Source organism: Xenopus tropicalis, chromosome 1, assembly GCF_000004195.4.
Source record: "Xenopus tropicalis strain Nigerian chromosome 1, UCB_Xtro_10.0, whole genome shotgun sequence".
NCBI lineage: Eukaryota > Metazoa > Chordata > Amphibia > Anura > Pipidae > Xenopus > Xenopus tropicalis.
Window position 1 is genome coordinate 178899799 of NC_030677.2, and position 22047 is coordinate 178921845.

General features: G+C 38.8%; 1 protein-coding gene across 1 annotated transcript in view; it reads right to left on the reverse strand.

The window, feature by feature from the left end:
- adgrv1 (adhesion G protein-coupled receptor V1) overlaps positions 1 to 18984 on the reverse strand; it is a 198323-nt gene extending 179339 nt beyond the window's left edge. Inside the window, exon 1 of the mRNA XM_031893453.1 lies at positions 18701 to 18984. The gene's annotated coding sequence lies outside the window, so the exon portion shown is untranslated. The remainder of the gene's footprint in view (positions 1 to 18700) is intronic.
- Positions 18985 to 22047: the final 3063 nt, after the last annotated feature.

Sequence of the window (22047 nt, forward strand, 5' to 3'; positions counted from 1 at the left end):
ACATTCCAACAAGAGTCAAGAAAACATCCTCTACGCATTTTATGTCATATGCTTATGAGACCCTCATCTGTGCAAAAAAAGGTGCATTTGTTCTTCTATAAAATGAGAAGTTCACTCAAAAACTTGTCTATTTGAGGATTTTTATTGCGTTCATCCTTCAGTCTGGTGTTAAAGGAACAGTAACACCAAAAAATGAAAGTGTTTTAAAGTAATTAAAATATAATTTACTGTTACCCTGCACTGGTTAAGCTTTAGGAACACTACTATAGTTTATATATGTGTAGCCACACTAACACCAAAAACAAACACACAACTTTTACCAGTGCAGGGAAATGGTACATAATATGTTAATTTTTTTGATACACTTTCATTTTTCTGGTGTCACTGTTCCTTTAAATAGCAACCATTGGCAGATTTTTTTGCACAAAGCAGCTGAAAAAAATTGCAGCAGGAAAATTCGGCGTCCACCAAAAAAAAAGTCACGCCCATCAAAAAAAGTTGCGTATGCCAAAAAAAAATGTTGCCTGCTTCAAAATAATGTCATGCACTTCAAAATAGTCACACAATAGCTATGTTTCACAAATTTTTCGCTGTTTTGCACATTTTTTCACAGTTTCGTGAATTTTTCGCCAAAGCGAAATGGGACAGATTCACTCATCACTAGCAAAGATTTAACAATGGTCATTACATGGTTTAACAATGGCCTTATATTAAAACTGTGTACTGCATAAATTCATATTATCAGCAAAACAGACCTACTATAGTTTTTAATGTTTTTTTCATTAGTAGCCTAAACGAAATGTACACTAACAGGCACATTTACTAAAGGTTGTGTTTCATGATTCATATTTTTTAGTGCAAAAATATGCCTAAGGCTAATCTTTCTTTGCTTTGTGGTTTTATAGGTGTTTGGGTTTTTTTGATGCTTTCATTTGTGCAAAAAAAACTAAAAAGTTGCGGTTTTCATGTTTTTTTCAAAAAAACCTATTGAAGGGACCCATAGGGGCTGATTTACTAATCCACGAATCCGAATGGGAAAAATTCAGATTGGAAATGAACATTTTGCGACTCTTTCGTATTTTTTGCGATTTTTTCGTCGCCGTTACGATTTTTCGTAAATTGTCACGACTTTTTTGTAGCCGTTACGACTTGCGTGAATTGTCGCGACTTTTTCGTAGCCGTTACGATTTGCTCGTATATTGTCGCGACTTTTTCGTATTGAGCGCTCGTAAAAGGCGGGCAAAACTTTCAGACTTTGCATGATTTTGGAAGCCTCCCATAGGACTCAATGGCACTCTGCAGCTCCAACCTGGCCCAAGGAAAGCCTCCCATAGGGCTCAATGGCACTCTGCAGCTCCAACCTGGCCCAAGGAAAGTCTCCCATAGGACTCAATGGCACTCGGCAGCTCCAACCTGGCCCAAGGAAAGTCTCCCATAGGGCTCAATGGCACTCTGCAGCTCCAACCTGGCCCAAGGAAAGCCTCCCATAGGGCTCAATGGCACTCTGCAGCTCCAACCTGGCCCAAGGAAAGTCTCCCATAGGACTCAATGGCACTCGGCAGCTCCAACCTGGCCCAAGGAAAGTCTCCCATAGGGCTCAATGGCACTCTGCAGCTCCAACCCGGCCCAAGGAAAGTCTCCCATAGGGCTCAATGGCACTCTGCAGCTCCAACCTGGCCCAAGGAAAGTCTCCCATAGGGCTCAATGGCACTCTGCAGCTCCAACCTGTCCCAAGGAAAGTCTCCCATAGGGCTCAATGGCACTCTGCAGCTCCAACCCGGCCCAAGGAAAGTCTCCAATAGGGCTCAATGGCACTCTGCAGCTCCAACCTGGCCCAAGGAAAGTCTCCCATAGGACTCAATGGCACTCTGCAGCTCCAACCCGGCCCAAGGAAAGCCTCCCATAGGGCTCAATGGCACTCTGCAGCTTCCAACCTGGCCCAAGGAAAGTCTACCATAGGGCTCAATGGCACTCTGCAGCTCCAACCTGGCCCAGGGAAAGTCGAGATACTGAAGCTTGAATGAATCCGAAACTTTCGTACTTGGCGCGATGGCTACGAAAAAGTCGCGACAATTCGCGCAAGTTGTAACGCTACAAAAAAGTCGTGACAATTTACGAAAAAGTCGTAACGGCTATGAAAAAGTTGCGACAATTTACGAAAAAATCGCGAAATACTGATCATTATGAAAAAAACACATTCGGATGCTTTTCGGACGTTCGTGGATTAGTAAATGTGCCCCATACGGTTAATCTGCCCCTATGGCTTTAAACCCTACCACTTCCTTATTTCTCATAAAAGGCGGGCAAAACTTTCAGACTTTGCATGATTTTGGAAGCCTCCCATAGGACTCAATGGCACTCTGCAGCTCCAACCTGGCCCAAGGAAAGTCTCCCATAGGGCTCAATGGCACTCTGCAGCTCCAACCTGGCCCAAGGAAAGTCTCCCATAGGGCTCAATGGCAATCTGCAGCTCCAACCTGCCCCAAGGAAAGTCTCCCATAGGGCTCAATGGCACTCTGCAGCTCCAACCTGGCCCAAGGAAAGTCTCCCATTGGGCTCAATGGCACTCTGCAGCTCCAACCTGGCCCAAGGAAAGTCGAGATACTGAAGCTTGAATGAATCCGAAACTTTCGTACTTGGCGCGATGGCTATGAAAAAGTTGCGTCAATTCACGCAAGTCGTAACGCTACAAAAAAGTCGTGACAATTTACGAAAAAGTTGTAACGGCTACGAAAAAGTCACGACAATTTACGAAAAAATTGCGAAATACTGATCATTACGAAAAAAACGCATTCGGATGCTTTTCGGACGTTCGTGGATTAGTAAATGTGCCCCATAGGGTTAATCTGCCCCTATGGCTTTAAACCCTACCACTTCCTTATTTCTGCTGTTACTGGGCAAAGTCCCATGTATCTAGTTTATCCTTTGCACTTATACCTATTGGTTATTTGGGCTGATCACACCCCTTGCAAACTCAAATAGTGTTTAGCACGGAGGTGTGGCTTCTTCTTTGGCTGCCTCTGTGTCTCGGGAACAGGTCACTGAGCCTGGGATCAGAGCTAGACCCCAGTAAAGCTTTATTGCCCTAGAGTACCCGTCCTATACTCTAGAGAAGTCGGGGACAGGGACCCCGTGAACGAGGACCAGTTAGATAGTTACTCTTGTAAAAGCACTCTCTAGGAGAGTGAGATAGAGAGGGTAGGAAGCAAGAGCAGCTCAGCTCCACCAAGGAAAGTAGGAAAGGAAGTACTCTTCCATATAGGCAATGTTGCCTCAGCATAGGGCCACGGTTTAAGACAAAGGAGACAGGCAATGTTGCTAAATGAGCCTCCCTGTTATGAAAGGACCCCTTTATAAAAAAAAACACAGGTTCTAAGCATTTTAGATAACAGATCCTATATCTGTATTATGAAATACAGGGTTTCTGCCCATGCATTAGAAAGTCTTTCAATCATATGAGAACATGCTTGGGCGTCTGAGAAAACAGAGAGAACCCCTTACTAGACAATAAGCTGCAGGCCATGTTGCTGTGGTGGCAGATTGCTGACACAATGAATTCTTTGGGTGTAGGCACATTTTGTTGGAGTTCTTAAAAAATCCTTCATGACATAGAAATAAAAGACCTACATATAAACAAGTACATTTCTGACATTGAGGCATAACATAGCTCCCCGCCTCCCAGAGACCTCCTGCTGTCAGTAGAATTAGAAGAGCTGCATACTAGAAGGCTGTGTGGATTTCATGATAGACAAATTACTTCATGTTAAAACATTGTGAACATGGTTCCCTTAGGTCCCTGCCTTTTACATTGGGTAGGTTTAACTAAAAAGAAAAAAGCAAAGGTTAGTTACATTTGGTTCCAGAGTGTCAGAATGTCATTTATGGAGGTTGAGTTCCCAGCAGTACTCTCCGTTTCTATGCCAGTGGAATGTAAACATGGGACTGTAAATAATCAGATAAACATCTCAAAGGGCAGTACCAATAAAAGGAACTTTAGTCAGTTATAGAAAATGACCTTTGTGACATGAAACTACTTGAATAATGTCTTTACACCTCCCACCAAGCAGCAAATACAGATCTATTTGGGAAGTCTTAGACCTTCTCGCTGTGTTACTTGGAAATTCCTAAACAATTACTGAACAAAATTCTTGTGTTCTCTGAGATGTAGAGAAAACCATACAATTAAAATGAGAACTTGGCACCACATATGTGCAGAGCCTTGAGTTGGGCACAATCCCTTACTGCTGCCAATATCTCATGACGCGGTTGCCATAAGAAAACAATTGTTGGATGGAACAAAATGATGTAACAAACATTCATACATAAAAACCTGCACCAAACAACATCCTTGCAACCCTCAAATTTTAATTGCTCTTTCAGTGCCTCCTAAAATAATGTTCCATCTTCTTTCTTAACTTTCTGTTGGGGTTCCTCACAGGTTTATCCTAACTTGTTTATTTTTCTCTTTGTATGCTTTCTCCCTTTGCCAGCAAATGTAAGTTTTCCTGCTTGACAGCCATGTCCTACCACCACATTTCATTGAATTTGTCTAAGATGTAAATGGTGCCATTTTCCAACTCCAACCCAAAGAACATCTCAGAAATCTATTACAGTTAATTACTCTACCATATTGTTTACTATTCATACTTAAATCAATGACTAAATCATGTCACTTTCACCTTCGGAATATTTCTAAAATACATTTTTAACAAAAGATACCATGAAAATGATATATTCTCATTATATGTCACATATAGCCTACTGCTCTAGATACTGTACCAACTCCAGTCTTTTTTGGGTTTTTTTTTTTTAGAAGATCACTGTTATTAAGTTTAGCATCCCTACATAATACACTGTAAGCAGCTGCAACCTGCTAGGAGCAAGATTTACTATATTTTATATATTGCCTAGTGCTCACCTGCCAATCCCACACCATGTATCTCATATCTATTTTTGCTTGTAGATGGTAATGAGAAGTGTCTTCTTTACTTCCTCAATTGGCCATTATTAGGGAATCAAAGTTATGGAATATATGGGCACTTTATAAATACTTTTTAACAATAACAGTTGCATGCAATATCTTTTTTTACAAACACAAGGAAAGTACAACCAGCAAATCCATTGCTCAATTGCAGCACCAGTTTCACATTAATAGCCTCTAGACATACATTGGCATTAAAAAATGTAGGTGCACTGGTGTATATTTTTGAGCTTAGTGCATGTGTCACTAAGTGAGGGCCCCATTTATTCAGCAGATATAAAAATTAAGAACTGAGGACAATATGCATCTATAAATTATCAACAGAATACAGACTGATGAAAAAATTGGAGAACTGTAAACTAAGAAAGTACAAAAAAACTCCCTCAGAACAGAGGAAAGGAAAAGGTTGTATCTGATGCATCAACCCATAAATCATCCTCCATGCAAATACAAAATAGCACCAATCTGCCCAAGAGAACAGTTGAGGCTTGGTGACAGCACAGATGTTTCATATGGCAAATACAGGGGGGAAAAATAGCTAGTCAATTAGCCACTGTCTGGGAAGCCACAAACAGACAGAATTGCAGCTAACCACTCCTCTACCAGACTGATTCATTAAGGTATAATAAATGATTCTGATATAAATATTTCTAAATTGCAATTTTAATGCAAGATCATGTATAACAGTTTTTAACTCTTTATATGAGAACTGTACTTGAATCAGTCTGAAATGTATTCTAAAAACTTTTTGTGTGTATACAGGTATAAAGTGTAAAATCCAACACACAATTATATCACATAAAAGGGCTGATTCACTAAAGTGCATTAAAACGTGCGCTATTTATAGCGTGCGATAAAAATGTTATCGCGTCAAAATTTTCGCCACTTAACGCACGATTCACTATAAGCATACTTGCGCTAATTAACGAGCGATATTACATGCGGCATTCACCGCATGCGCACTAATTAATGCCTATTATTATGTGCGCTAATAGTCACCGAGTATAAATAGTAGCATATAAATAGTAGCATATAAATAGTAGCATATAAATAGTAGCCGCATATAAATATTTATATGCTACTATTTATATGTGGCTACTATTTATATGCTACTATTTATATGTGGCTACTATTTATATGCGGCAAACTGGAGGCTACATCACTCTAGGGCCAACACAGACTTGAATAAATAACACTGCAAAGTCCATATTTTATTGCCAAAAGCTCATGAACTGTACTTTTTTATAATTACCGCCTGCCCCAAGTAGGTGTTAATTTTCGCATAGTCTATTGCGATATTTAGCGCGCCTAAGTGTTTGTGAATCATGCGTTAGTATTCTTTTCTGCGCGCTAATTAACGCATGCATTAACATTACCGCATGTGGTTGCACGCAAATTAACGCATGCGATAATACTGTAGTGAATCACGCGCTAATTGTCACGTCTTTTTTAATGCAAAAAAGCATGCGATAAAAATTAATGCACTTTAGTGAATTAACCCTAATGTATGGTAAAACAATAAAAATATAATTTTTATCTATCATTCAATTCTGGTTTTCTGCTTCAAAATTATAGAATCCCTAATTTTAATTGTGTTAGACTAGAGGATACATCTCATTTTAGTAAAATAACCTGGTGGGTTGCAGATTATATAGTTCATGTCAAATTAACATGCAATTAATAATGCCATGGCAATTCCTATTCAAATGCTTGTTACAACCAAGATCTTCTTTCTCTCCCTGACTCCATCGTAAATATTTAAGAAGCCATAGATCATTCTGCAAAAACAATGGCACCCTTCCCAGATCCAGTGTGAAAGCAATGGTTTAACTGCAGCACTTTCATCAAGCAAAAGTGCAATCAGAATTGTCACTCAAATGAACACTGCATTTTAGGAACATTATTAAGATCTAGTCATAGATTTTAGAAAACAACTCAGCTTTGTGTGCTAAGAAAGCAATGTCATTCCAAAATTCTTTAGCAAAAATTCAAAGAATGCATTCTACCATTTTTTTCACAACTGGGCCGCCCTATGAAACTGGTGTGGATGAGCCAAATCAAGAATTATGAGAAGCCCCAAAAAGAGCTTACTTCAAAAACTGGTTCAGCCCAATGCTCAATAGTGAATACTGTCCCAACTGTCTGTGGAGAGTCACTGTGCGAAGCTGGGAGAGTGATTTAGTCACACTCATTCCACAGCAAGAGAGAGGAACTCTAAATACTAAACTTGTCCCAGACCTTCAATTTGAGGCAGTAATAAATCAGTAATTCATTACACAGAAAGAAAAAAACAAGAGTGAAACTGAAAACAATGACAGATAGAATGGTTTATCAGGGACTGGGAATCGTCCAATTACCGCTTTATTGGGGTAAAATTTAGTGGAAGGCACATTTTCAGTACTAATCTAGCAAAATTAAACACTAACTCCACTTACTGGATGATTATATATAACTATATAAGTGTGTCATAATTCAAACAATAAAGAGAACAGATACTGAGTATAAAATGTACAGATTAACTATGCTATTCAAATAAGTGGATTCATCAGCACTTAGCTTCTCTAAGAGGGAAATGTAATTGCTAGTGTTTATTTTGTTATGGCAGTGGCTGCCATACTGCTAACTCTGTGATGATGAATAGAAATAGAATGTTTTGATCTATTGTGAAAAATTTCTATACTGATTCCTTTGCTTTACCAAGAAATAAGTATTCACACCAGTAAATGCAGGCCAAGTATCTGCCCCTACGCTCCAAACAGCTTTCTGATGTGCCTACACCTGGAGTGACTGTGGCGGCCCAGGTGCAGGTGCACGGAATGCATTTTGGTGCCAAAATGCATACTCGAATGTTTACACACCAAAATCCGCTCTGTGTGCCTTCACCCGGGCCTTTGCAGTGGTTCCAGGTGCAGGCACATCAGAAAGCAGTAAGGAGAGCAATGGCGGATTCTGGGCTTGTTATCTGCAGGCCGAGAATCTGCCTGCGTAGCACTAACCTTAAGATCTCACAGATATGGTACTACCTATGTTTTAGCCAAGAATGTTTCTGTATTCACAATAATACATAAATAGGCAGTCTGATGTCCTCTGTAGAGTACTCTAGGGGTAATTTACATCTATACTAAACATAGGCCCATAAACAAAGCTTAACTAGAAGATGTGTTTTGGAATTACAACAACCCTCACCCCTATCCCCCTTTATCTAAAAGTTGTAGTCCAACAATAGTGGGTAATTTGTTATGATGAGAAATTAGCAATAGCTGTATAAATAAAATTCAGCTCAGTGCTTGAGCCCCGGGCAGCAACTAAGTTATTTTTAGAATATTATTGTTAGAATACATAACATGATAGCTGTTATTGCACTGGTGTAATCAGAACACTAAAATGAAAAATAAAAAAAACTGCATTGGAAATTTACACCATTATTTTCTTTCCAGTTTTCATAATGACTTAATAATTGCTATCATTTTCTTATTAGCAAGTTATTGCATTTTGCGCTCCCCCCGACACCCCCTAGTTTGATGTACGGCAGTGTCTTTGTTGATGAATTCTTTAGGATGGCTAACAATGCCGGCTGTGCCCGACATAAAGGTGCTTTGACAGGATTACACAACGGCTAGTTCTCAGCAGCACCAAGCAGAGAGCAGCAAATTACACACCCATGCACTTCACTGAGTCTAACCAAATTGGCTAGTTGAAATGCTAATTGCCTTTCAGCCATAGCAAAGGCAGCCAGGAGATCTTATGCTTTAGAGAATGACGCACATGTTTTATTCCATGGCTGCCCCATTGTCTTCGAGAGAATTATACAAAATCTATTCAGAAAGGTAGCTTCTTGCCTAACCTTTAAAAATGTGGGAAACTTCTAAGACTTAGACGAGCATCACAAATTGGCTAGCCTAGCATACCCAAACCAGATGGCTGGATTAAAGCCATGTTAAGTCCCTGATAAAGTAATGCTTAAAGCTGGTAAAATATTATAAAATAAAAATTGTAAAATAAAAATATTGTATATTGAAATGAAATGTTGCCAACAAAAATTTTTGCTAGTATGAAATCCCAGTTTAATAATATAAAACACTTCATGAAATAAAAGCTCTTTATAATACTAATAGCCGACTGTTACCAGTTTACTTTGTATTTATTTAATAAGAAGCTGTTCTCAAAGTTCTATAAAAACCTTTAATACTTTAAACTGCAGGGAGAAGAATAGAATTTATATAGAAATTTTATTTAAGTAGTGATGTTTCAAGTGGTGAAGCAGACCTGTAATTAAAGGAAGGGGGCAAAAATTTACTGGGAAAATGATGTAAAACAGGGGTTTTCTTCCTGTGACCCTCTAGCTGCTAAATAGCATGTAAATTACAAAGTAACACGCTCCCATAGTGTAAAATTATTCTGGTTGTCCCAGGGGCAACAGAGCCACCACCCAGCCAATTGTTGCTATTCCATGACAAAAGGAAGGCGTGATCCCTTCTCCCACATCCTCCAAACTTCTCGCACTAACTTTTTTGTTGTTGAAGGAAGTAATATATATAAATTTATTTTGGAGCTTTTCTAAGGAAATATGGTGGCTGTAGTGTTAAGTGGGTGTACAGAAATGGGGGGTTTTGACAAAAAGTGGGTGTGGCATAAAATCGGCACCCCTCCCTGTCCCAATATTTCATTTTTGAAATCTGGAAATCTTACTTTATAATCCATATCCATATATCCATATATGAAGTTCACACAGCCATAGCAATAAGAATGAAACCAAAGACAATAAATACAATGGAAAATGATAAATATAACATATGCATTTGGTAATTGCAACTTGCTTGGGGTGTCCTCCTGCTGATATGTAACTACAATTCTGAGAGACTCCCAGCCATGAGCTTTAGATAACAGCTGGAAGGATCACCAGATAAATATAGTGGAAACTTCTAATATGTGCTACAAAATAGATGATGTGTTTTGTACTTTTTTTTTAATTTTTTTTTTTTTTTCTAATAGGGGCTTCTTTAGTGTTGGAGGCCCTATCTTGATAAGCATATGAGGCCTGGGTTAAAAAAAAAAAAAAGCCTGAGACCGGGGTACTACATAGACTCGAGTCAGCAACCACATCAAGCAAAGACTGACTGACCATCTGCCAATCAAAAGAAAAATGTAGGTCATTTGCCCATTTCGGGTGTTTTCCTGATGTCATGATTCACCCCAATAGTTTTAGAGTTTGTAGAGCTACAGCAATAGTCATTGTGCTGCATACAAAGTAAACTTAGTGGATGCTAGAAGAAGGCGTTCATTTGACCAGACATTTTGTGAAATGAAAGTTGTATTTTTCTTTTGAATATACTTTCAACTGGAATCTTATTTGCCAGCTCTGTATTAAACTCTCTCAGCAAGATGCCCTTTCCTTTCTACCAAGTACCAGTATTTCATCCAATTATATGTGTAGAATGCATGGCATTTTGTCTAATTTGTGTTCTTCCTGATTAATTTTGAATAGACTGTTCACAGGAGGAAGGTATAACAATGCCCCCACCTGGATTCTTCTGAATGATCAGACCCAACACAGCTCACAATATAGCCCCAGAGGCTCAGACTGCATTTTCTATTCATCACAAATAACTCAAGATTCCGTGACCAAAGGCAGAAGAAGACAAAAAAAAAAAAAAAGAAACACAGTTTTCCCTCTTCAGCACTAAATTCTGAAGTAGTAATTCTCTAAACCTGGCATTACCAATGAAAGAAAGTTGTCAAACTACATTGGCCATTCTGTAACTCCCAAGTATACAGGCTTTATAAGTGATGCCAAAAAGTGAAAGCAAAGTTGTAGAACCTTTATAAATACATGTAAGGTTGGAGACCAAGGTTCGTATTGATTATAATTATACAGTTATAAATCATTGTTGGAATATGTACAAAAAGGGGTATAATGCATAAAAATATATCAATTTATTGGTGCATTATTTGCATTTTTGTAAGAAGACAGTACATATATTTAGTCTAGTCATAATTAACTGCTTTTAATAAATGACATATAGATGTTTGCACGTTGCCAATAAGTCATGCTATTAGCTATTGGCTTCTGTATTGGCATTCTATAAAATGTTTTACCAACTATATTATTGCTTTTAGAGCTCTAATCACAATCATGCAATAATATTCAAGGCAAACTATAACTATATCTCAAAAATTTTCTCATGACCCCACCCCCCCCCAAAGACAAATATTTCTGTACTATAATATGGAATCAACTGAAGTATTAGTGTTAAATGCTACCATTACAGGACTAAACCAACTGCCAGATTAGAAGTTTGGGTTCTTCATGAGGCTCTTGTTTCACCTCCATGTTAGTAACAAAGCTGTTATGTTAATAGTAGTGAAAACCACAAAACCAATTAGCTTTTGCTTTCCTGACATTATTGGGCATAAAATGGCCTGTGTCCAATTAGAATTAACTCTTTTATTATCCTTAGGACTCAAATAGTTGAAACAACTTGTGGCAGGCATGCAACTGCACATGCCTTTGGCATAGCAGTCTTTTTTCTCCTATACCACAAACAAATATCAGTTGACAATTAGGCACAAGTAATAATGATCATAAAGACATGTTAAAGTAAAATATAGAAAGGCAAACATTTAACTGATTCCCACCAGATGCCCGAAAGAATGGTTCTGTCTTAAGCAACCTCTAGTTAAGTTTCATCCTGCATAAAGATATAACATTACAGGATGAGACGATGCATTTTTAGCACTATGGGTCAAACACAGCAAGTTGCTGAATGGAATACAAATACAGGCCTGCATTATGGCCTGTCTCTTTAACATAAAGTTTACATATGGAATAATGGTATCCTCTATTGTACTATTGTTCCAACAGGGGCCACATTGATTTTTTATAATACACAAGTTTCACTGAATCATGTGACACAAATCATCTCACTAAGCACCATTTATTTGGATACTATTTACAGGATATTCATGGCTCTCGTGTGTATACAAATATATGTAACCCCTATTTGGCTGTAAAAACAGGCAGCGCCAGCTAGAATGGGTTTAGAGCATATGTGTCAAACTCAAGGCCCGCGGGCCACACCTGGCCCGGCGTGTAATTATATCCGGCCCGCAAGATCATTTTATATATTATTGGTTGTGATTAACACGCCAAGAAGAAGTGGTCTGAATAGGGATCTGTACAAGCAGGAAGCGCTGCAGTAGTGACGCCGCCGAACAAGCGGTGTGAGCTAGCGGCACTGAACCCGTGTTTCTTTCCAGTTCTATTTCAAGTAAGTTCCTGGCCGGGACTTTAGTTTCATATTGTGTAGCTGAGGGCTCTATTCGCATGAGCAAGGTTTCGACAGAGAGCGTTTTGCACTATTGCACTTTAGAGGATCATACCTGCTTTCTAGTAGTCTCCTCTCACCCAGACCCTATTAATATACTTGAGTCTAATATCATTAAGGGATCTATATAACTATGGGCAGTGGTGTATATATATATTACATATTATTGCTGAAAAGCACAAAGTTTTAAAAGTTTAGTTTTAGTGTGCTCAATAAATGATTATCCTGTTCGGCCCCCGACCTAAAGTGTGTTTTGGATTTTGGCCCCCTGTGCAATTGAGTTTGACACCCCTGGTTTAGAGCACGGGGTACATAGGACTCTGCCCCTCACATGGGCTTTTGCTAATTGGAAATATCCCGGGGTGTAGTGCAACTGCAACTCACTGATGCTGTATGCAAAATAAAATGGGAAATAATGGATACCAGAAGGTTCTTGCTGATGAAACAACGACAACTGGTCATTATCCAAGACAGATTAGTGCACAGGGATAGATCACACTCACATTGAGGAATTAGCAGTAACACATGCAGAGGACAACAAGAGAGGATGCTCACCGGTTTATCCCACCTCTAATGAGTCTGTGCAGGGTAAAGACACCTGGTCAGCGGGGCACCACTATGGAGGGCAGCCTGGAAAGATACCTCAGTCCTCAGGATGAATACCTAAGCTGTATTAGGATCCCAACAGCCAACTATGGATCAGGGGTTAGGTACTAGCCTGATTCCCATGTCTTAACCGTGGCCCTATACTAAGGCAACAGTGCCTGTAGGGAAGGGTACTTCCAGCTACTTCTCCTGGTTGGAGCTATAAACTGCTCTTGCTTCCTTTACTATCTGCCTCACTTTCCGAGAAAGTTGGCTTTACTGGGGCCCCCCTGTTGATCCCAGGCTCAGTGGACCTTCCACCTGAGACACCAGAGGCAGCCAAAGAGAAAGACCCACCCCTTTGCTAAACACTATATTGGAGTGCAAAGGGTGTGGTTCACCTATAAGGCACATATGCAAAACTGTAAACTAGATACATGGGTCTTTGCCCTGTAACATCATAAAGAAGGAAGTGGTAGGGTTTAAAGCCATAGGGGCATGTTAACCCTATGGGTCCCTACATATATAAATATAAAATTTGGTCTGTCCAATAACCATGAGGTTAGGGAATGCTACATTCAATGCTAAATTGAAACAAAGGGGAAACATCTGTACCATCCTTGCTGATTGCTTTAAATAAACCACTATGGAGGTAGCTTCTGCACCTTCCTAAATGAGTGACATTCACACGCATAGGACATTATGAGGTGGCAATTGGACTGATTTTAGGCAGGGTTTCACAGATAGGAAGCTTTTTCAAACCCAGACAACCGCTCCATCCTCCCTCTACCTGCCGTGTCCTCCCGCTCCCCCCTTTCTCTCCAAGCTCCCCACTGTGTCCTCCCACTCCCCACTGTGTCCTCTCTGTCCCAGCTCCCCTGCTGCGTCCTCCCGCTCCCCACTCCGTCCTCTCTCTCTCAACTCCCCCACTCCCTGCTGCGTCCTTCCGCTCCCCACTCCGTCCTCTCTCTCTCAACTCCCCCACTCCCTGCTGCGTCCTTCCGCTCCCCACTCTGTCCTCTCTCTCTCAACTCCCCCACTCCCTGCAGCGTCCTTCCACTCCACGCTCTGTCCTCCCTCTCCCAGCTCCGCCACTCCCCCTCCCCACTGCCAGGGGTGAGGATGCAGCGAGGGCCGTGTAAATTATCTTGGGGGGCCAGATCCGACCCATGGGTTGTAGTTTGAGGACCCCTGATCTAGAATATTCATACACTGGGGGAAGAAAAACATATAGGAGACCTCTACAAATTAATGATAGTGCAAATATATACATCTGATTTGTCTTAACAAATGGGGGAAGTAATTTAATTTCATCATTAAAGGAAAATTTACTATTTGTATATAAAGGGTTTATATTGACTTTTTTATTTTTATAAATAAAAATATTTTTCAGCCAATTCTCAGTACAACATATTGACATAGTTTATCCTGCAAAGGTAGCCTTAATTGGCTGTATATTGTTTATTTCTAAGTGAAAAAGGGCGTTGTCATACAGGTTGCTCAAATAAGCATATCATATACATATGATATGACTCTACTGAAATAGTGCCCTCCAGTTTTAACTGCTATGGAAAATATAAGGATGCCTACTTGGATAATGAAACACCAACAATTGCATTACACATTTCTCAGCCATGCTAGTACAAAGCTTTCACCAAACAAACAAAAAAGCCATATGTCTTCTCAACCAATGACTGGTTAGTATATGTTAAATGGACACAAATGAAAATTACTAATGCAAACCCCCAACAAATAACTCATAATATTAATACAGTTTCAGAAGTATTTGGCAAAAACACCTCCATGAAAAAGTAGATGAATATGTGACTCCCACTATATATTAGAGTAAAAATGTGTTTTTTCTGGTATGTACGGTTGCTTCCCCTTTACACTTGAGCCTCCAGCCAAGCACAAGAATGGAAACGCTAATATAAATTCAGGCTCATATGACCTGCAAGGCATTCTGACTTTCTGTCAGCAAGAGTATCAGGTGAATATACTACAATGTACTAACAACAGAAGCTCTCAGTCTTAAAAAATGTCTGAAAGGAAAGTTAGATGATTAGATAGATAGATAGATAGATAGATAGATAGATAGATAGGTAGATAGATAGATAGATAGATAATAGATAGATAGATAGATAGATAGATAGATAGATAGATAGATGGATAGATAGATAGATAGATAGATAGATAGATAGATAGCTAGATAGATAGATAGATAGATAGATAGACAGATAGATAGATAGATAGATAGATAGATAGATAGATGATAGATAGATGGATAGATAGCTAGATAGCTAGCTAGATAGATAGATGATAGATAGATAGATAGATAGATAGATAGTATTGTGTAAATAGTATAGAGTGAAAACTGATCAGATCTGTACTACAATTAAAAGACTGACAGACAGAGAGGTACAGTTCACCCTGCAAATGCATTATGATAATCGCATTAATTCTTATTAATAAAATAAATAGTGCATGCATTTCAATGAAATTGCAAAACAGTGGTGCATGGTGCAGGCATTTATTACACATGATGTAAAATGTTCAAAATTAAACTTTTACAATAATTGCAGAAATTAGTATATTGTTGTATAAATTGCTGCAATGTGCACCTGTCGGTCAGACACAAAACAAGTTGTCCATCCCATTAGAGGTACCTGCAGTCTGTGAGTACTCTAGGTAAGTGTGGACAGCGGCTAATGCAGAGCTTCTTATTTCTCTTATGTCTTAAGTAAAACATTGCTATGTAACTTGTATAAGGATTACAGACACAATAGATATCCTATAAGGATTTTTTTGCACATAAGGTACACGGAGATTAGCAGAAATGAAACAGATTATAGAACTCTAATCCCATGCCATGCCATTAATAAACCTCCTTCTGCCCTCACATATAAATGACTGTTCTGTTATGGGAATCATAACCACTCCTGTTACTTACCGGAACCAGGGAGAACAGCTCTGTGCCCAGTGTGCACAGGCAGGTAGTCTGACAGGGTGGCGAGGGGCCAAGGTGTGACATAGCCTGCCGTCCTGTCCTGAGCTGCTTCTTCTATCACTGTATCCAGTGTATGTCAGTGCACCAAGAGGTGGAGGAGGAGGAGCACCAGCAGCCTAATGAACCTTAATGACTTAAACCCCCACCCCTGAGACTTGTAACCTGCTACTGTAGCTGTAATCTCCTCTGCTGCGCACTGTCTGTAGGAAGCAAGGGTTAACTAGGCAACTTCCTATTTGTAAAATATTGATGAATTTGAATAATCAACCAATGGCATGACATGAACAGAAAATAATTAACATTATTATAAAAATAAATTCCATTCATTCCCTAAGGACTTTCATGTCTTTAATAAATGTATTTACTTCCCTCGGCATAAGAAACTGAGAGAGTTTATTTCTTTATGTTTACACTTAACCATACTAACACAACTAACTATTCATATAAACTACATACATACAAACCATTCACTCGGGCATATTCTGTTTAAAATATAATAAAATGAAAAAAGATAGCACAGTATAGGTGTGGTCACATGAACGAATCTTGCTCAGGAATGATCTCCTCACTCATGTGCCATCTGTTGGATGGGAGAGAGGAATGCTGGATGGTAACACAACACCATACCTCCAGTGCTCAGGAAAGGACATGATAACACATTGCTGAAAGAATAGAAGGTTATTCTTATCTTCTGATAAGGGCTGGAGTGTGCCACATAACTGTTTGTTGATTCAGGTATACATTCCAAACTAAAAAGCTAGAGTACAAAACGTTTAAAACTTTAAAAAAAAGTTACGTTTTTAAAACCATTTTCAGTTTACATTTGATTAAACCTTTTTGGTTCTTTTGTGCAATTGTGAGAGCAAAAAAACTACTTTAAAACAGATTTCGTACAGTTAAACCCCCTGTATAATTAACTTATCCTTATATATAAGTCTCAGAAATAGGCAGAAAGGGATCTCTTTATACAAAATTCTTTTTTACTCTATACACTATATGTAATAGCATATGGGTCAATTTTGGGCAGAACAATTTTGTTAGTATCCCCAACATATGGGAACAAAATGCCTGTTATATTCCTTCATTGCCCTCTGGAAAAGAGCTAGCAACAGCGCTGGCCAGGTAAGCCTTGTATTAATGTAAAGTAATGCAGATTTGTGAGACAGCTGAATTTTATAGGGAACAGCCAAGTGCATGTTTTGGTCCACATGTTTTGACTATGGAAAACTCAGGGAGCAAAACACCCAAAATCTACACCCGTTCCTTTACTGTAATGCTGTATATTACATGGGGGGGAAGAAAACGCATTAGTAAAAAATGCCAACTTGATTTTTGATAAATCTAGCCCTTAGAGTTTTGGAAACAAAACTTAAAGGAATTTAGTAGATGAAGTAGTAGATGTAATACATGTCTCCTTCAGCTAGTTACATTTATGATTTTTCATAAAAAATAGCATTTGCCTGCATCTATGTTGAAAGAAACCACCACATTATAATTCTTTATCCTACTATTGCTACATTCAAAAAAAAACTCTGTAATTCAGTCAATGTACTAGGATGAGTAAGAACAGCTGTTACATAAGTTAACTTAAGAGATTTCCATAACTCAGTAGACCGCACGCATGCACTAAATTAGTAAAGCTTTAAAATAGCATTGTATCATATACTGTATATCATATATTTTGAAAGAAAGCAACAAAACACTTTCAAGGTTTTTTTAAAAGTATGCAACATCACAGAAGACATATTCAGAAAGACATTATCACAGAGGGCACCATCAGAAAGTTATGTTTAGGTGGCACCAAGAAAATCACTTGAAATCACAATGTAATTTACTATTATAGAACATAGCCTAAAGCCTTTACTGGCAAATCAATATGTTCAACAGAATGCACAGCAACAGGACAGAAAAGGAACCGGCTGGTGAAAAGGAAGAAAATGCTAAAAGTAGGAATTGCAATGTAGAAAGCCAAGCAGCTTAAAGTCAGATACATACTAATCCTATGCATTCTGTTAATTTAAAGATCCAATTGAGTAATAAGCCCCATTGTCAATGAGCATATTTATTACTTATATGAATAACATGGTGCATTTTTAAAAATACCTTGTTTGTCTTTTAAGTAACCTGCAGGCAAAAAGCTATTATATTTTCTTAGATTCTAATATCTAAACTATTCCTAATCATATATATTTTGCACTTCTATCTCTTTGTTTAATTATGGCATTACATAGCTGAATATCAGAGGAAGTATTCTACAAAGGTATTCAGAAAAGTGCTCTGCAGCTTGCAATCCCTCACTTGTTCCAAAACTGGTTACCAAGGGATGCAGGGAGTTGTGGTTTAACATTAGCTTAAGAACATCTATCTCTGGTTTATAGAGGAATACAGTGTAACAGCAATCTTTCTAGCTAGCATTCAAAAGAATATATAGGCAGTAAGCCATGGACATCATTTTGTCATTATTCTACTGATAAAAGCATTTTTATTTAATGCTTTTTTATTTTATTTAATTTATTGAAAAGCATGCAAATGAAAAAACAATAACATATAATCAAAGGAATTGTTTTCTATTACCATATGCCAATTGAAAAGTTTCAGGTTCCACCCTTAAGAGCAAATATTTATGCATCATTAAATCTTAGTGCGCTTAACATACACATTCAATACATGTAATCATTAAATATAAATGCCTATAGATAAGAGCACTGTTTATAAGGCTGCTCTGAAAAATGTTAACGGCTAAGTATAATTCAAGGCACAGTTTTACAAAGTGGCAAAGGAGGAAAGCAAATAAAAGATTACCTGACACTGTAGTCAACGTTCTATTAGAGACTTAACAATTAGAATCAGAAGTGCCCGGTTGTTAAGATGACACTTTTTCCCCCTTGGAACTCCTCCTGGGATATGAAATGCTTGTTATGGCTTTATTTGTGTGCATCATAAGATGTGTCTATCCAGCAAGACTGCATGCCCCAGCGCTCCTCTCTCCCCTTTCCCTGGTACTTTCAGTATAAATCAGGAGGGGGAGCTTTCTCTAGAGCAAGGCTGGCTTTGGGCTGGTTAGCTTGATCTTTTTAAAGTTGCTCCTGGATGATGCTCACCATGTGTGGTAGGGTCTCCCGTGGTTTGTTATTTTACTTCAATGGAGGGGGGAGGAACCCAACAAAGCACAGTGACCACACTGCATATCAAAATGTAACCATGGAAGCAATTGTCTACTTGTCAGAGCCTCCCCGAAATGATCCTTGCATTCACTTCATTGAATCAATATTGAAGCTTTAAGGATTTATAAGGCAGAGCAATGTTAAGTGCAATTTCATCCAGTGCTTACTTTCACATTTTGCCATCCATTTATCATTTTCTAGCTACTACTGAAATATATATATATATATATATATATATATATATATATATATATAGCAAGTAGAGATGTCCCGCACTCACAGGTCTTAGGTGAAAATAAAGAGTGTTTATTCAATCCACATGTTATGAATAATTTATTTTCACCTAAGACCTGTGAGTGCGGGACATCTCTACTTGCTATTGTTCCTGAATTTGTTGGTACTGCACCCAGGCATCATTACTCCTTCTATGACGTGAGTGCCTGTTCACAAGCCATATATATATATATATGTATATATGTGTGTGTGTGTATGTATAATAAATTTAATTGCTAAGTACTAAACATTATGATTTTTTTATTCCCCTAAATAATACAAGGTCAACAGAATCAAAACAATGTTCCCTATTAAAAGAGATAAAAGCTATATGTTAACTTGGATACTGTCACAGCAACTGCAATGTTACATGTTGCAAATAAATATTGCCAACATAACATACTTCCTCCTAAAACATATGCAGTTGGTCGAGAATGGATAGGGCAAGCATCACACACACTGGGGATTTTTACTTATCTGATCCCATTGACTAGAGGCCACTGACTAGTACTGCAGTTATACGGTACTGCATCTGAGATATCACTGTGCGATTCAAACAAAAGTTATGATTTGCTGCTGAAACCAAGACACTTTAACAGTTTTGACTAAAATCTAAAAAACATAGAAATCTAACAGAAGATAACAAACAATCATCAGGTTGGTCTAGGTTTACCAGAGTTTAAAAAAAAAAAAATTCCAGGGAATACAATGTTTTGTTAATGTTATTATATGTAGAAACAGCTTTAGATACTGACACTTACAGGGGGTAAGAAATACACGTGATAATGTTAGTCACAAAAAATGACATAAAGTATATTAATCATGTGTTGCTGGATAGACTACAGACCAAAAGGTGTCTCAAAGCCATAGAATGGGTCCAGTGTGAGATCTGAGGAGGTGCTCTAAATTCTCCTTATGAAAAGTAGTAGACTATTATGGTAATGTTTTCATATATCTGAACCATTGTTGTGAGCTAGGGCGTACCCAGTCAAATTTTGGACCTTTTGTCATTGGTATTGGACGATGTGCTCACATGACCTTAAAAAAAGAATGTAGCCCACTTTTAAAGGGGTGCCTTCAGCCTTTTTCTTTATATAGTCAAGGAAATCCTTGGTGCCTTATAACATCCTTATATATTTGACAATAGGAGGTACAATATTCTGTATAACAGAATAGGCATCACATAGCAGTAAGCAAAGGACCACATACAAGATGTAATACACTATTACATTATACAGGTATTGGATTCATTATCCTGAAGGCCCTTATCAAGGGGCCATCTCCCATAAAGTCCAGCTTAAGCAAATATTAATAATTTACTAAATAATTGAAATTTTTCAAATTTTAATCAAAAAACAGTACTTTGTACTCAATTCGAAATAAGCTGAATGAATCCATATTGGTGGCAAAACAATCCTAATGGAATTATTTACTGTTAAATTGATTATCCTAATTATGGAAAAGACCCCTTATTCATAAAAACCCCAGGTCACGAGCATCATATACATCATATACATATTTGTGTATCTTAAATATATTTTGTATCCAGCTGGAAATATCCTGTTGAACAAACATCTTTTCTCAAAGAGAGTTGTGCTAAGTCAGTGTTTTTCAACCTTTTTTGGGCAAAGGCACACTTGTTTCATGAAAAAAATCACGAGGCACACCACCATTAGAAAATGTTAAAAAATTTAACTCTGTGCCCAGCAGCAGTGCCCCCCTAGTACACTGGTGCCCAGCAGCAGTGCCCCCCTAGTACATTGGTGCCAAGAGCAGTGCCCCCCTAGTACATTGGTGCCCAGCAGCAGTGCCCCCCTAGTACATTGGTGCCAAGAGCAGTGCCCCCCTACTACACTGGTGCCCAGCAGCAGTGTCCCCCTAGTACATTGGTGCCAAGAGCAGTGCCCCCCTAGTACATTGGTGCCCAGCAGCAGTGCCCCCTTAGTACATTGGTGCCAAGAGCAGTGCCCCCCTAGTACATTGGTGCCCAGCAGCAGTGCCCCCCAGTACATTGGTGCCAAGAGCCAGCCCCCCTAGTACATTGGTGCCCAGCAGCAGTGCCCCCATAAGTCAGTGTGCCCCGTGGCTCCCCCTAATACATTGGTGCCCAGCAGCATTTTACTCTTCGGCGGCTTCAGCAGCATCTTCCCCTCACGCGCGCCGCCTCTGCACTTCTGCCTACACGCGACCGCACACAGGCCCTTTTATAACGTTGCGCCCCGTGCGTACTGATGTCACCCGTACACACGGGGCGCAACCAATGACAGGGCCCGGATTTTTTTTTTAAAGTAAAAATTGCGGCCCTGCCTACGGCACACCAGGCAACATCTCGCGGCACACGGTTGAAAAACGCTGTGCTAAGTGAAAGGGATATTATGAACCCTAAAATTCCAAATATTTGTATTTCGTTTAATACAATTTTAATAAGTGGGTGCCATTTTTACTGAAAGTAAAAGTAAAAGTGAAAGTAATTTTATATTTATAAAATTTCACAATTAAAAACTGCAGTGGTGTTTCTCCCCTTGTGTTGTAGGATTTCTTATACTAATCACAAGCTCCAAGTAATGATAGAAATTATGTAAATTTCACCAAGAAATAACTGTTGGAGTGTTTTTTTTTTTAATTGCCCCTACCCCACCAATCCTGCAGTAATGTAACCAGTGGGTATCTTCTCTGGGACCATTCTTGTCTGAATGCCTTGTTATAAAAACA